This window comes from Ranitomeya imitator, chromosome 6 (genome assembly GCF_032444005.1).
Source record: "Ranitomeya imitator isolate aRanImi1 chromosome 6, aRanImi1.pri, whole genome shotgun sequence".
Taxonomy (NCBI): domain Eukaryota; kingdom Metazoa; phylum Chordata; class Amphibia; order Anura; family Dendrobatidae; genus Ranitomeya; species Ranitomeya imitator.
Window position 1 is genome coordinate 467488959 of NC_091287.1, and position 12759 is coordinate 467501717.

Here is a 12759-nt window from a genome sequence, read left to right on the forward strand (position 1 = left end):
TAATTTACGGCGCTGTGGTTTAAGTACCCTTAGCGGCCGCCGTTAAAAGGCGTATCGGCGGTCGCTAAGGGGTTAAATGTTTAGGTCAGTGATAATATCAAGAGCTTTGCTGCAGGCTTACAGCATGAGTCTGTGCACGTGTTACAGAAGGACAGAGCGAGAGTAAGGAGTGCTGCGGTGAGCTTACCTGCCGAAGTGCAGGACCTGAAAAATGTGACCTCCGGGGGAGTGGCAAGGGTGACCAGTGAAGCTGGAGAGTAGTCTGAACGTCCCGAAGTCAAGCCGGGAGGTCGATGAAGTGCCAAAAGTGTGAGACGTAAGCATGGTTTGAACGTAGGTTGAATAAGGACGAGGAGCTGAAAATAGTGGTGCAGTACAAATGGGACAGACAGGAGGGAAGTTAGAGTACAAAGCCAAAATTCAGAACCAGAAACAGACAATTAGCACAGAATCACAAGGCAAAGCACAGAACAAGAAAACAGACCGAGTCATACATATGAAAGCAAACGGACTAAACAGTATGCAAGCACACCAGGGGGTCAGACACACAGCCAAGACAGAAGTATTAATTACAAGAATCCCCAGATGAAGGCAGGTAAATATAGCCCTCCCCAAACCAGAAGGAGCTTATACAAATTAACCCCGAGAGGACAGGGAAGGAACCCTGTCCAGAACCATGACAAGTGCACTTCAGCTTGATGTCACAAACAGATGGTTGGACATTCTCCTTCAGGATTTTTTGGTAGACAGCAGAATTCATGGTTCCATTTACCACAGCAAGTCTTTCAGGTCCTGAAGCAGGAATACAGCCCCAAACCAACACACTACCACCACCATATTTTATTGTTTTTATGATGTTCCTTAACTGAAATGCTGTGTTACGTCCACACTGGATGTAATCGGACATACAGTACATTTTGCAAAAAGTTCAACTCTCCACAGAGAATTCTCCCCAAAAACCTGGGGAATCTTCAAAATGTTTTCTGTCAAAACTGAGATGAGTCTTTATGTACTTGTTACTCGGCAGAGCTTTGTCTTGGAACTCTGCCATGCAGACCATCTTTTGCCCAGTCTCTTTCTTATGGTGGAGTCATGAACACTGACCTTAACTGAGGCAAGTGGGGCCTGCAGTTCTTTGGATGTTGTTGTGCAGTCTTTAGTGACCTCTTGGATGAGTCTTCACTGTGCTCTTGGGGTAATTTGAGTTGGCTGGCCAGTTCTGGGAAGGTTTAACACTGTTCCATGTTTTCTTCATTTGTGCATAATGGCTCTCACTGTGGTTTGCTGGAGTCCCAAAGCTTGAGAAATGGATTTATAAACTTTTCAAGATTGATAGATTTCAATTACTTTGTTTCTCATTTGTTCCAGAATTTCTTTGGATCATGGCATGATGTCTAGCTTTTGAGGATCTTTTGGTCTACTTCATTTTGTCATATAGGTCCTATTTAAGTAATTTCTTGATTGGAAACAGGTGTGACAGTAATCAGGCCTGCGTGTGGCTTGGGAATTATTCCTCAGCTTTCGAAATATGTGATAAATTAACTGTGGTTTATGTTTTAAGGGTGTGGGTAATCACTTTTTCACACAGGGCTCTATAGGTTTGGATTTCCTTTTTCCTTAATAAAGACCTTCATTTAAAAACTGCATTTTGTATTTACGTGTGATATTTTTGTCTAATATTTAAATTGGTGTGGTGATCTGAAACATTTAAGTGTGCCAAACATGCAAAAGAATAGGAAATGAGAGAGGGAGGGCATCAACCTTTAATTGACATTCAAGGCAATTTCTCTGTAATAACACATTATCTTCCTTTGTGTTGATTAGATTGTAGCTTTTAGTTATATCTGCAATTATTGAAATCCTGCTCTCTATATCCTCTACAAGGTGATTAACCCCTTTCCAACATTGGTTGTAATAGTTTGCCGATGTCGTACTACCCCTGTTTAGTGCAGGCTACAGTGTTGAGCCCTCTCCGATTTGGGCACATGACAGCTGATCTATACAGCTGACATGTGTCCGCGACAGCCGCTGGTGGAATCGCGATCCACTCGAAGCTGTTAACTAGGTAAATGCCGCTGTCAGCTTCTGACAGCAGCATTTAATTCACTGTTTGTTGCTAATCCCAGCCATCGGTGACCCCGTCACATGATTGCAGGTCACCGATGTGTACCCATGACAACCAGAGGACTCCAGCAGACATCTATGGTTGTCATTGCTGGAGTGCCCTGTGGTCGGCACTCATAGCAAGTTAGCATCTCTACTACACACAAACGATCTGATAATCGCCTGTGTATAGGAGAGGTAATCGAAGTACTACAGCTTCTAGTTTACCATGGAGATTATTGAAGCATGCAAAAATTAAAAAAAATATTTTTCCAAATATTTAAAAGATTTTAAAAAATAAATGCTCAAATCACCCCTCTTTCTCCCCATCTATATATATAATTGTCTAAGGGTCTGTTTGTCTGTAACCAAAATCCCGTGTTGCTGATTGGTCGCGCCGGCTGGCCTCGATCAATCAGCGTTCATAAATAAACTACATACATATACTAGAATGATAGACAATAAAAACAATATTTTTACAATATTTGTACCTGCGCTAGACTTTAAAGTACTTTAGTCAACATTCACGGTGGGTGGTTACCTGTTTGTTGAGAGGATTGTTGGAAATTCGCCTGTGAGCGTATGTGGCAGATCAGGGATTGATCGTGGGAAGGGACTGAAATGGGAAACAGTACAAAAATGGGAAACAGTACAAAAATAAAAATAAGATCACAAATACTGAGCAACTTGTGTGATTAGTATAATATGCAGGACTACTATTAGTCTACGTAAAGGAATTGTAGTACACATATTACACACATAGGTCACATACAAAAGTAAATACCAATAACTAATAATAACAGAAAAATGTGATGTGCTATGTGTGTATATAAGGACTAATTTAGCAGGGACAACTGTATAACAGGAATCCTACACAACCACAGAAAGAACACAGTCAATATGTCCCATAAAGTATAAAATATAAATCTTTATTGAATATCTATACATAGAAAACTAGACCGGAACAAATACATACAATACAGATGGGGCTAGTCAAAACCAACCAAATGTAGCACCACAATACACAGAAAAGGGCTACATGGTGCCCCCCATAGACAAAGACACACCCAGGGTATTACTAATAATCAAAAAGTTAAATAATACCGGATATAAACGGGAACATGGGCCAAGTGTGAATATCCTATAATGGACAATAATAGGGAACAACAATGGACACATATAGAAATTAATTGCCAATGCAGATGGGCACAAACGCCCCATAGATGGAAATAAATTGCTAGTGCAGATTGGCACAAACGCCCCATATGTCCACAGTTGTCCCCATACAAATATCCATCCACAAACAGGACATGGCCTCATGTACTCACAAAGATTACCTGGTAGTGTGACAGCAAGGGGGGAACCAGAGCCCACCCCGACGCGCGTTTCGGAGCGCTACAAAGGCTCCTTCCTCAGGAAGGTTGGTTTTGACTAGCCCCATCTGTATTGTATGTATTTGTTCCGGTCTAGTTTTCTATGTATAGATATTCAATAAAGATTTATATTTTATACTTTATGGGACATATTGACTGTGTTCTTTCTGTGGTTGTATTAGTCTACGTGTAGTAAATCACTTGTGTAAAGCTTAAAAAACTAACACCCCGCAAAGTACGTTGCCTGAAATAAGAAGTATGTGCTTCTCCAATTAATAAGCTAAATGCACAATAGGTGAAAATCCAGTACCTGTCATACTGATGCTTATAGGGAAAAAAGAGGTGAAGTTATATTAGAAATGTCCATAAATCCTTGACGATAGTAGTGACGCAGGCAAGGTAGTTTTACTTAGCTGAGTGGATGCTGTCCTTTTTGTCTCTCAGGCGGCTCATGCAGGCGCTGTCCCGGCCGGTGACGGGCGCTCGCGCGGCCTGTTCTTGGTAAGCCTTGTGCGATGCTGTGCAGGACCTGCGGTGACATTCGGGTCACATGCTCGTTAGTCACGAGGTGCCCCTAGTGGTGCTATGCAGCGCTGTGGGAGCCACAAACCAACGCGTTTCGGAAATGCTTCGGTTTCCTTCATCAGGGTTGAATACTAGAACGAGAGTAACATGAAGGACAGTCTGTGAAGGAGAGAATAACATGGAGGACAGTCTGTGAGGGAAAGAATAACATGGAGAACAGTCTGTGAGGGAGAGAATAACATGGAGGACAGTCTGTGAGGGAGAGAATAACATGGAGGACAGTGTGTAGGGAGAGAAACATGGAGGACAGTCTGTGAGGTAGACAACAACATGGAGGACAGTGTGTAAGGGAGAGAATAACAATTTTCCCTGTTTTTAAGTTTATCATATGGTAAAATAAATGGTGTCTTTGAAAACTATAAGTCATCCTGTTGAAAACAAGCTGTCATACATCGATAGATGACTAATAAAGTTTTGACTCTTGAAATAAAGACAGGAGAAAAACATCATCAATGTTTATATGAATACTAGATGGTAGTCTGATTCTAACGCATCGAGTATCTATATATATAATTGTCTAAGGTCCACTTCCGTCTGTTTGTCTGTTTCTCTGTTTTCCACTTCGTCTGTTTGACTGTTTGTGTGTTTGTCTGTTTGTCTGTCATGGAAATCCCATGTTGCTAATTGGCGTCCCCCCACTCCCCTCCAGTCAGTGCCCCCTCCATACTCCCCTCCAGTCAGCACCCACAAAGCGTTTTAGCAGTCCGTTAAACAGACTGCATTATACCGTGGCACAACGCAGTGTAGCACAGTCCGTTAACGCTGCAATTAACCCTGTAAGTGTGACCAACTTTATACTATTGATGTTGCCTATGCAGCATCAATAGTAAAAACATATAATGTTAAAAATAATAATAATAAAAAAAATCATTATATTCTCACCTTCCGGCATCCGCAGCAGCCTTTCCTGCTCCTCGCTATGCTCCGGTCCCAAAAATGCATTGCGGCAACAACCCGTGATGACGTAGCTACATCATCATGGGTTATTGCCACAAGGAATTACTGGGAACCGAGCATCGCTAAAGGCCTGGGCTGTATCCAGGGCCGCCGGAAGGGGAGTATATAACTATTTTTCATTTTAATTCTTTTTTTAACAGGGATATGGTGCCCACATTGCTATATACTACGTGGGCTGTGTTATATACTACATGGGCTGTGTTACATACTACGCCGCTGTGCTCTACACTATGTGGGCTGTGCTATATACTATGTGGCTGTGCAATATACTACATGACTGTGCTATATACTACGTGGCTGTGCTATATACTGCATGGGTGGTGCTTTATACTATGTGGGCTGTGCTATATACTACATGGGCTGTGTTATATACTGCGTGGGCTGTGCCATATACTACGTGGGCTGTGTTATATACTATGTGGGCTTTGTTATATAATGTGTGGGCTGGGCTATATACTACATGGCTCTGCAATATACTACGTGGCTGTGTTATATGCTACGTGGCTGTGTTTTATACTATGTAGCTGTGCTATATACTACGTGCTTGTGCTATGTACTACGTGGCTGTGCAATATGCTATGTGGCTGTGATATATACTACATGGATGTGTTACATACTGTGTGGGCTGTGCTATATACTACGTGCCTGTGCTATATACTACATGCCTGTGCTATATACTATGTGGCTGTGCTATATACTACGTGCCTGTGCTGTATACTACATGCCTGTGCTATATACTATGTGGCTGTGCTATATACTACGTGACTGTGCTATATACTACGTGGCTGTGCTATATACTACGTGCCTGTGCTATATACTATGTGGCTGTGCTATATACTGCGTGGCTGTGCTGTATACTATGTGGGCTGTGTTTATATGCTACGTGGGCTGTGAGACTCTTTCGCCCGGGGCCCTTAAAAACCTGCAGCTGGCCCTGGCTTCACTGATTGGTCACAGCCGGCCGCGAACAATCAGTGACAGGTGCAGTCCGGCCGCGAAATGGCGTGCGTTTTGAACCACACTTCGGTAATTGGTTGCACCCGGCTGGCCGAATCCTGTGTATTCATTGCATTATTCTGAAATCTTCATAAATAAACTACATACATATTCTAGAATACCCGATGCGTTAGAATCGGGCCACCATCTAGTTCAAAATAAAACAATAAAAAATCAAATATAGACATATTTGGTATAAAAAAGAAAGGTATTATATAACAACATCACGCAAAAATACTCAAAGCAAAATCAAAATTATTGCGTCCATGTCGGATACATAGTAAACCAAGTCGTTTTAAGAAGACAACAAACTGGGGATGTGAGAACCACAAAGAACGACCACAACTGGTAATATTCATAAAATTACTTTTTATTTAGAACATATAAACAGTAAAAAGCAGACAATGATGAGACAAAAGTGGACATATGGTGCGAGATACCGCACTAAACTGTCACCATGCAAAAAACATGCCGACTATGTGACCTAGGTCCCCAAGTAAAAGATGTACATATAGGGGGGTAAAGCAACCAAGAGAAGGGTACTACTATGGCGAGTGAGCAAATATAATAGCATCCAGGGTGTCTCCGGGGACCAACGATAATGTCCCTAAGGCTATATACAAATATTCCCCACTGGGTTCTAACTGAACGGCCCCAGCCCAAATATGGGCAGAAAACGCCCCAGAACGTACACTATCAGTCAAACATACGGGTACACCACACCAATGTGCACCATCCTCATGCTGCTGCCAAAAGAGGCAAATGATCAAAACGACCATATACCCCACAAAGTCACAGACAGCACCCGCTGTACAAAGCAATATTACCTCTTAAAGAAGACCCTCAGTTGCAGCCCGGTCACAGTCAGCACGTCACCCGACGCACGTTTCGGAGAGCCAACTCCTTCGTCAGGGGGCGTGTCAGAATACACAGGAAACAGGGTTTAAATAGCCGGCCAAAGATATCAGTGGCGGCACCAACCGGAAGTGACGCAGGCGTCACTACGGCAACCCGCGACTCACAGGCGGCGGCGTCATGCAGGAGCGCCGCCATAGTCATGGCAACCGCTCAGGCATAGAGACGCCACAAGCCGCCCGGAGTAGCCGGGCCGAGTGCGCCTGCGTACAGGCAGCGCCGGCGGTGGTATCAGCAGGCCCACACAACTACTAACAGGCCAGTAATAAAAACATACATCCCCATGGTGGGAAGGAGGGAAATACAAAACAGGTATCTGCGCAAAATATAGGAAATATAATTATACAAAAGAATCCCGTGTCTAAACATCACCTCACAGACCATATACGGTCACCCAATATAAACGGTAGATAGATACAAAATCACCATACTAAAATGCACAGATCCCCTAAGTGAGTCAAAAACCCACCTCCCCCACCTTAATACAATACCCATAAAAAGACCCCTTGAGCATAAGATATAGAGATCTTAAACATACAGGTGCATATCTACCATAGCAACTGCCCACCCATATATTGATACAAAAACATCACCACACATGGAACATAGCAAATGCAGAAAAATATAATAGCAAAAATTGCACAAATATTAATATAGACAATCCACCACTGTAGCGATGTGTGTTATGTTTGCTAATGACAGGTGTTATGAAGGCAATCCAGAAACACAGTGTGCTTAGCGATCAGAGCGCACACAGTGATCTGACAAATACCCAAAAATACAAGAACGAACTCTGTAGACTGCACACCTGATCCTATCCTAAACACAACTAAAAGCGGCTGTGGATTGCGCCTAACAACTACCTAGGCAACTCGGCACAGCCTAAGAAACTAGCTAGCCTGAAGATAGAAAAATAGGCCTGACTTGCCCCAGAGAAATTCCCCAAAGGAAAAGGCAGCCCCCCACATATAATGACTGTGAGTAAGATGAAAAGACAAAACGTAGGGATGAAATAGATTCAGCAAAGTGGGGCCCGATATTCTAGGACAGAGCGAGGACAGTAAAGCGAACTTTGCAGTCTACAAAAAACCCTAAAGCAAAACCACGCAAAGGGGGCAAAAAAAACCCACCGTGCCGAACTAACGGCACGGCGGTACACCCCTTGCGTCTCAGAGCTTCCAGCAAAACAAAAGACAAGCTGGACAGAAAAAAAGCAACAAAAAAAAGCAAAAGCACTTAGCTATACAGAGCAGCAGGACACAGGAACAATCAGGAGAAGCTCAGATCCAACACTGAAACATTGACAAGGAGCAAGGATAGCAGCATCAGGCGGAGTTAAGTAATGAAGCAGTTAACGAGCTCACCAGAACACCTGAGGGAGGAAGCTCAGAAGCTGCAGTACCACTTGTGACCACAGGAGTGAATTCAGCCACAGAATTCACAACAGTACCCCCCCCTTGAGGAGGGGTCACCGAACCCTCACCAGAGCCCCCAGGCCGACCAGGATGAGCCGCATGAAAGGCACGAACAAGATCGGAAGCATGAACATCAGAGGCAAAAACACAGGAATTATCTTCCTGAGCATAACCCTTCCATTTAACCAGATACTGGAGTTTCCGTCTAGAAACACGAGAATCCAAAATCTTCTCCACAATATACTCCAATTCCCCCTCCACCAAAACCGGGGCAGGAGGCTCAACAGATGGAACCATAGGTGCCACGTATCTCCGCAACAACGACCTATGGAATACATTATGTATGGAAAAGGAGTCTGGGAGGGTCAAACGAAAAGACACAGGATTGAGAACCTCAGAAATCCTATACGGACCAATAAAACGAGGTTTAAATTTAGGAGAGGAAACCTTCATAGGAATATGACGAGAAGATAACCAAACCAGATCCCCAACACGAAGTCGGGGACCCACACGGCGTCTGCGATTAGCGAAAAGTTGAGCTTTCTCCTGGGACAAGATCAAATTGTCCACTACCTGAGTCCAGATCTGCTGCAACCTATCCACCACAGAATCCACACCAGGACAGTCCGAAGACTCAACCTGTCCTGAAGAGAAACGAGGATGGAACCCAGAATTGCAAAAAAATGGAGAAACCAAGGTAGCCGAGCTGGCCCGATTATTAAGGGCGAACTCAGCCAACGGCAAAAAGGACACCCAATCATCCTGGTCTGCAGAAACAAAACATCTCAGATATGTTTCCAAGGTCTGATTGGTTCGTTCGGTCTGGCCATTAGTCTGAGTATGGAAAGCCGAGGAAAAGGATAGGTCAATGCCCATCCTACCACAAAAGGCTCGCCAAAACCTTGAAACAAACTGGGAACCTCTGTCAGAAACAATATTCTCAGGAATGCCATGCAACCGAACCACATGCTGAAAGAACAAAGGTACCAAATCAGAGGAGGAAGGCAATTTAGCCAAGGGCACCAGATGGACCATTTTAGAAAAGCGATCACAGACCACCCAAATGACTGACATCTTTTGAGAAACGGGAAGGTCAGAAATGAAATCCATCGAAATATGTGTCCAAGGCCTCTTTGGGAAGGCAAGGGCAAAAGCAACCCACTGGCACGAGAACAGCAGGGCTTAGCCCTAGCACAAATCCCACAGGACTGCACAAAAGTACGTACATCCCGTGACAGAGATGGCCACCAGAAGGATCTAGCCACTAACTCTCTGGTACCAAAGATTCCAGGATGACCAGCCAACACCGAACAATGAAGTTCAGAGATAAGTTTATTAGTCCACCTATCAGGGACGAACAGTTTCTCTGCTGGACAACGATCAGGTTTATTCGCCTGAAATTTTTGCAGCACCCGCCGCAAATCAGGGGAGATGGCAGACACAATGACTCCTTCCTTGAGGATACCCGCTGGCTCAGATAAACCCGGAGAGTCGGGCACAAAACTCCTAGACAGAGCATCCGCCTTCACATTTTTAGAGCCCGGAAGGTACGAAATCACAAAGTCGAAGCGGGCAAAAAATAACGACCAACGGGCCTGTCTAGGATTCAAGCGCTTGGCAGACTCGAGATAAGTCAAGTTCTTATGATCAGTCAATACCACCACGCGATGCTTAGCTCCTTCAAGCCAATGACGCCACTCCTCGAATGCCCACTTCATGGCCAGCAATTCTCGATTGCCCACATCATAATTACGCTCAGCGGGCAAAAACTTCCTGGAAAAGAAAGCACATGGTTTCATCACTGAGCAATCAGAACCTCTCTGTGACAAAACCGCCCCTGCTCCAATCTCAGAAGCATCAACCTCGACCTGGAACGGAAGAGAAACATCTGGCTGACACAACACAGGGGCAGAACAAAAACGACGCTTCAACTCCTGAAAAGCTTCCACAGCAGCAGAAGACCAATTAACCAAATCAGCACCCTTCTTGGTCAAATCGGTCAATGGTTTGGCAATGCTAGAAAAATTACAGATGAAGCGACGATAAAAATTAGCAAAGCCCAGGAACTTTTGCAGACTTTTCAGAGATGTCGGATCCTGGATGGCTTGGACCTTAACTGGATCCATCTCGATAGTAGAAGGGGTAAAGATGAACCCCAAAAATGAAACTTTCTGCACACCGAAGAGACACTTTGATCCCTTCCCAAACAAAGAGTTAGCACACAGGACCTGAAAAACCATTCTGACCTGCTTCACATGAGACTCCCAATCATCTGAGAAGATCAAAATGTCATCCAAGTAAACAATCAGGAATTTATCCAGATACTCACGGAAGATGTCATGCATAAAAGACTGAAACACAGATGGAGCATTGGCAAGTCCGAACGGCATCACTAGATACTCAAAATGACCCTCGGGCGTATTGAATGCAGTTTTCCATTCATCTCCTTGCCTGATTCTCACCAGATTATACGCACCACGAAGATCTATCTTAGTGAACCAACTAGCCCCCTTAATCCCAGCAAACAAGTCAGATAACAATGGCAAGGGATACTGAAATTTAACAGTGATCTTATTAAGAAGGCGGTAATCAATACACGGTCTCAGCGAACCATCCTTCTTGGCTACAAAGAAGAACCCTGCTCCCAGTGGTGATGACGATGGGCGAATATGTCCCTTCTCCAGGGATTCCTTCACATAACTGCGCATAGCGGCGTGTTCGGGCACGGATAAATTAAATAATCGACCTTTAGGGAATTTACTACCAGGAATCAAATTGATAGCACAATCACAATCCCTATGCGGAGGTAGAGCATCGGACTTGGGCTCTTCAAATACATCCTGATAATCAGACAAGAACTCTGGGACCTCAGAAGGGGTGGATGACGAAATCGACAAAAATGGAACATCACCATGTACCCCCTGACAACCCCAGCTGGATACCGACATGGAATTCCAATCCAATACTGGATTATGGGTTTGTAGCCATGGCAACCCCAACACGACCACATCATGCAGATTATGCAACACCAGAAAGCGAATAACTTCCTGATGTGCAGGAGCCATGCACATGGTCAGCTGGGCCCAGTATTGAGGTTTATTCTTGGCCAAAGGTGTAGCATCAATTCCTCTCAATGGAATAGGACACCGCAAAGGCTCCAAGAAAAACCCACAACGTTTAGCATAATCCAAATCCATCAGATTCAGGGCAGCGCCCGAATCCACAAACGCCATGACAGAAAACGACGACAAAGAGCATATCAAGGTAATGGACAGAAGGAATTTGGACTGTACAGTACCAATGACGGCAGACCTAGCGGACCGCTTAGTGCGTTTAGGACAATCAGAAATAGCATGAGTGGAATCACCACAGTAGAAACACAGACCATTCAGACGTCTGTATTCCTGCCGTTCAACTCTAGTCATAGTCCTATCGCACTGCATAGGCTCAGGTTTAACCTCAGGCAGTACCGCCAAATGGTGCACAGATTTACGCTCGCGCAAGCGTCGACCGATCTGAATGGCCAAAGACAAAGACTCATTCAAACCAGCAGGCATAGGAAATCCCACCATGACATCCTTAAGAGCCTCAGAGAGACCCTTTCTGAACAAAGCTGCCAGCGCAGATTCATTCCACTGAGTGAGTACTGACCATTTCCTAAATTTCTGACAATATACTTCTATATCATCCTGACCCTGGCACAAAGCCAGCAAATTTTTCTCAGCCTGATCCACTGAATTAGGCTCATCGTACAGCAATCCGAGCGCCAGGAAAAACGCATCGACACTACTCAATGCAGGGTCTCCTGGCGCAAGAGAAAATGCCCAGTCTTGAGGGTCGCCGCGCAAAAAAGAAATAATAATCAAAACCTGTTGAATAGGATTACCAGAAGAATGAGGTTTCAAGGCCAGAAATAGCTTACAATTATTTTTGAAACTTAGAAACTTAGTTCTATCTCCAAAAAACAAATCAGGAATAGGAATTCTTGGTTCTAACATAGATTTCTGATCAATAGTATCTTGAATTTTTTGTACATTTATAACGAGATTATCCATTGAAGAGCACAGACCCTGAATATCCATGTCCACACCTGTGTCCAGAATCACCCAAATGTCTAGGGGGAAAAAAAAAGTGAACACAGAGCAGAAAAAAAAAAAAAAAAAAAATGATGTCAGAACTTTTTCTTTCCCTCTAATGAGAATCATTAGTTTGGCTCCTTGTACTGTTATGTTTGCTAATGACAGGTGTTATGAAGGCAATCCAGAAACACAGTGTGCTTAGCGATCAGAGCGCACACAGTGATCTGACAAATACCCAAAAATACAAGAACGAGCTCTGAGACGTGGAAACTCTGTAGACTGCACACCTGATCCTATCCTAAACACAACTAAAAGCGGCTGTGGATTGCGCCTAAC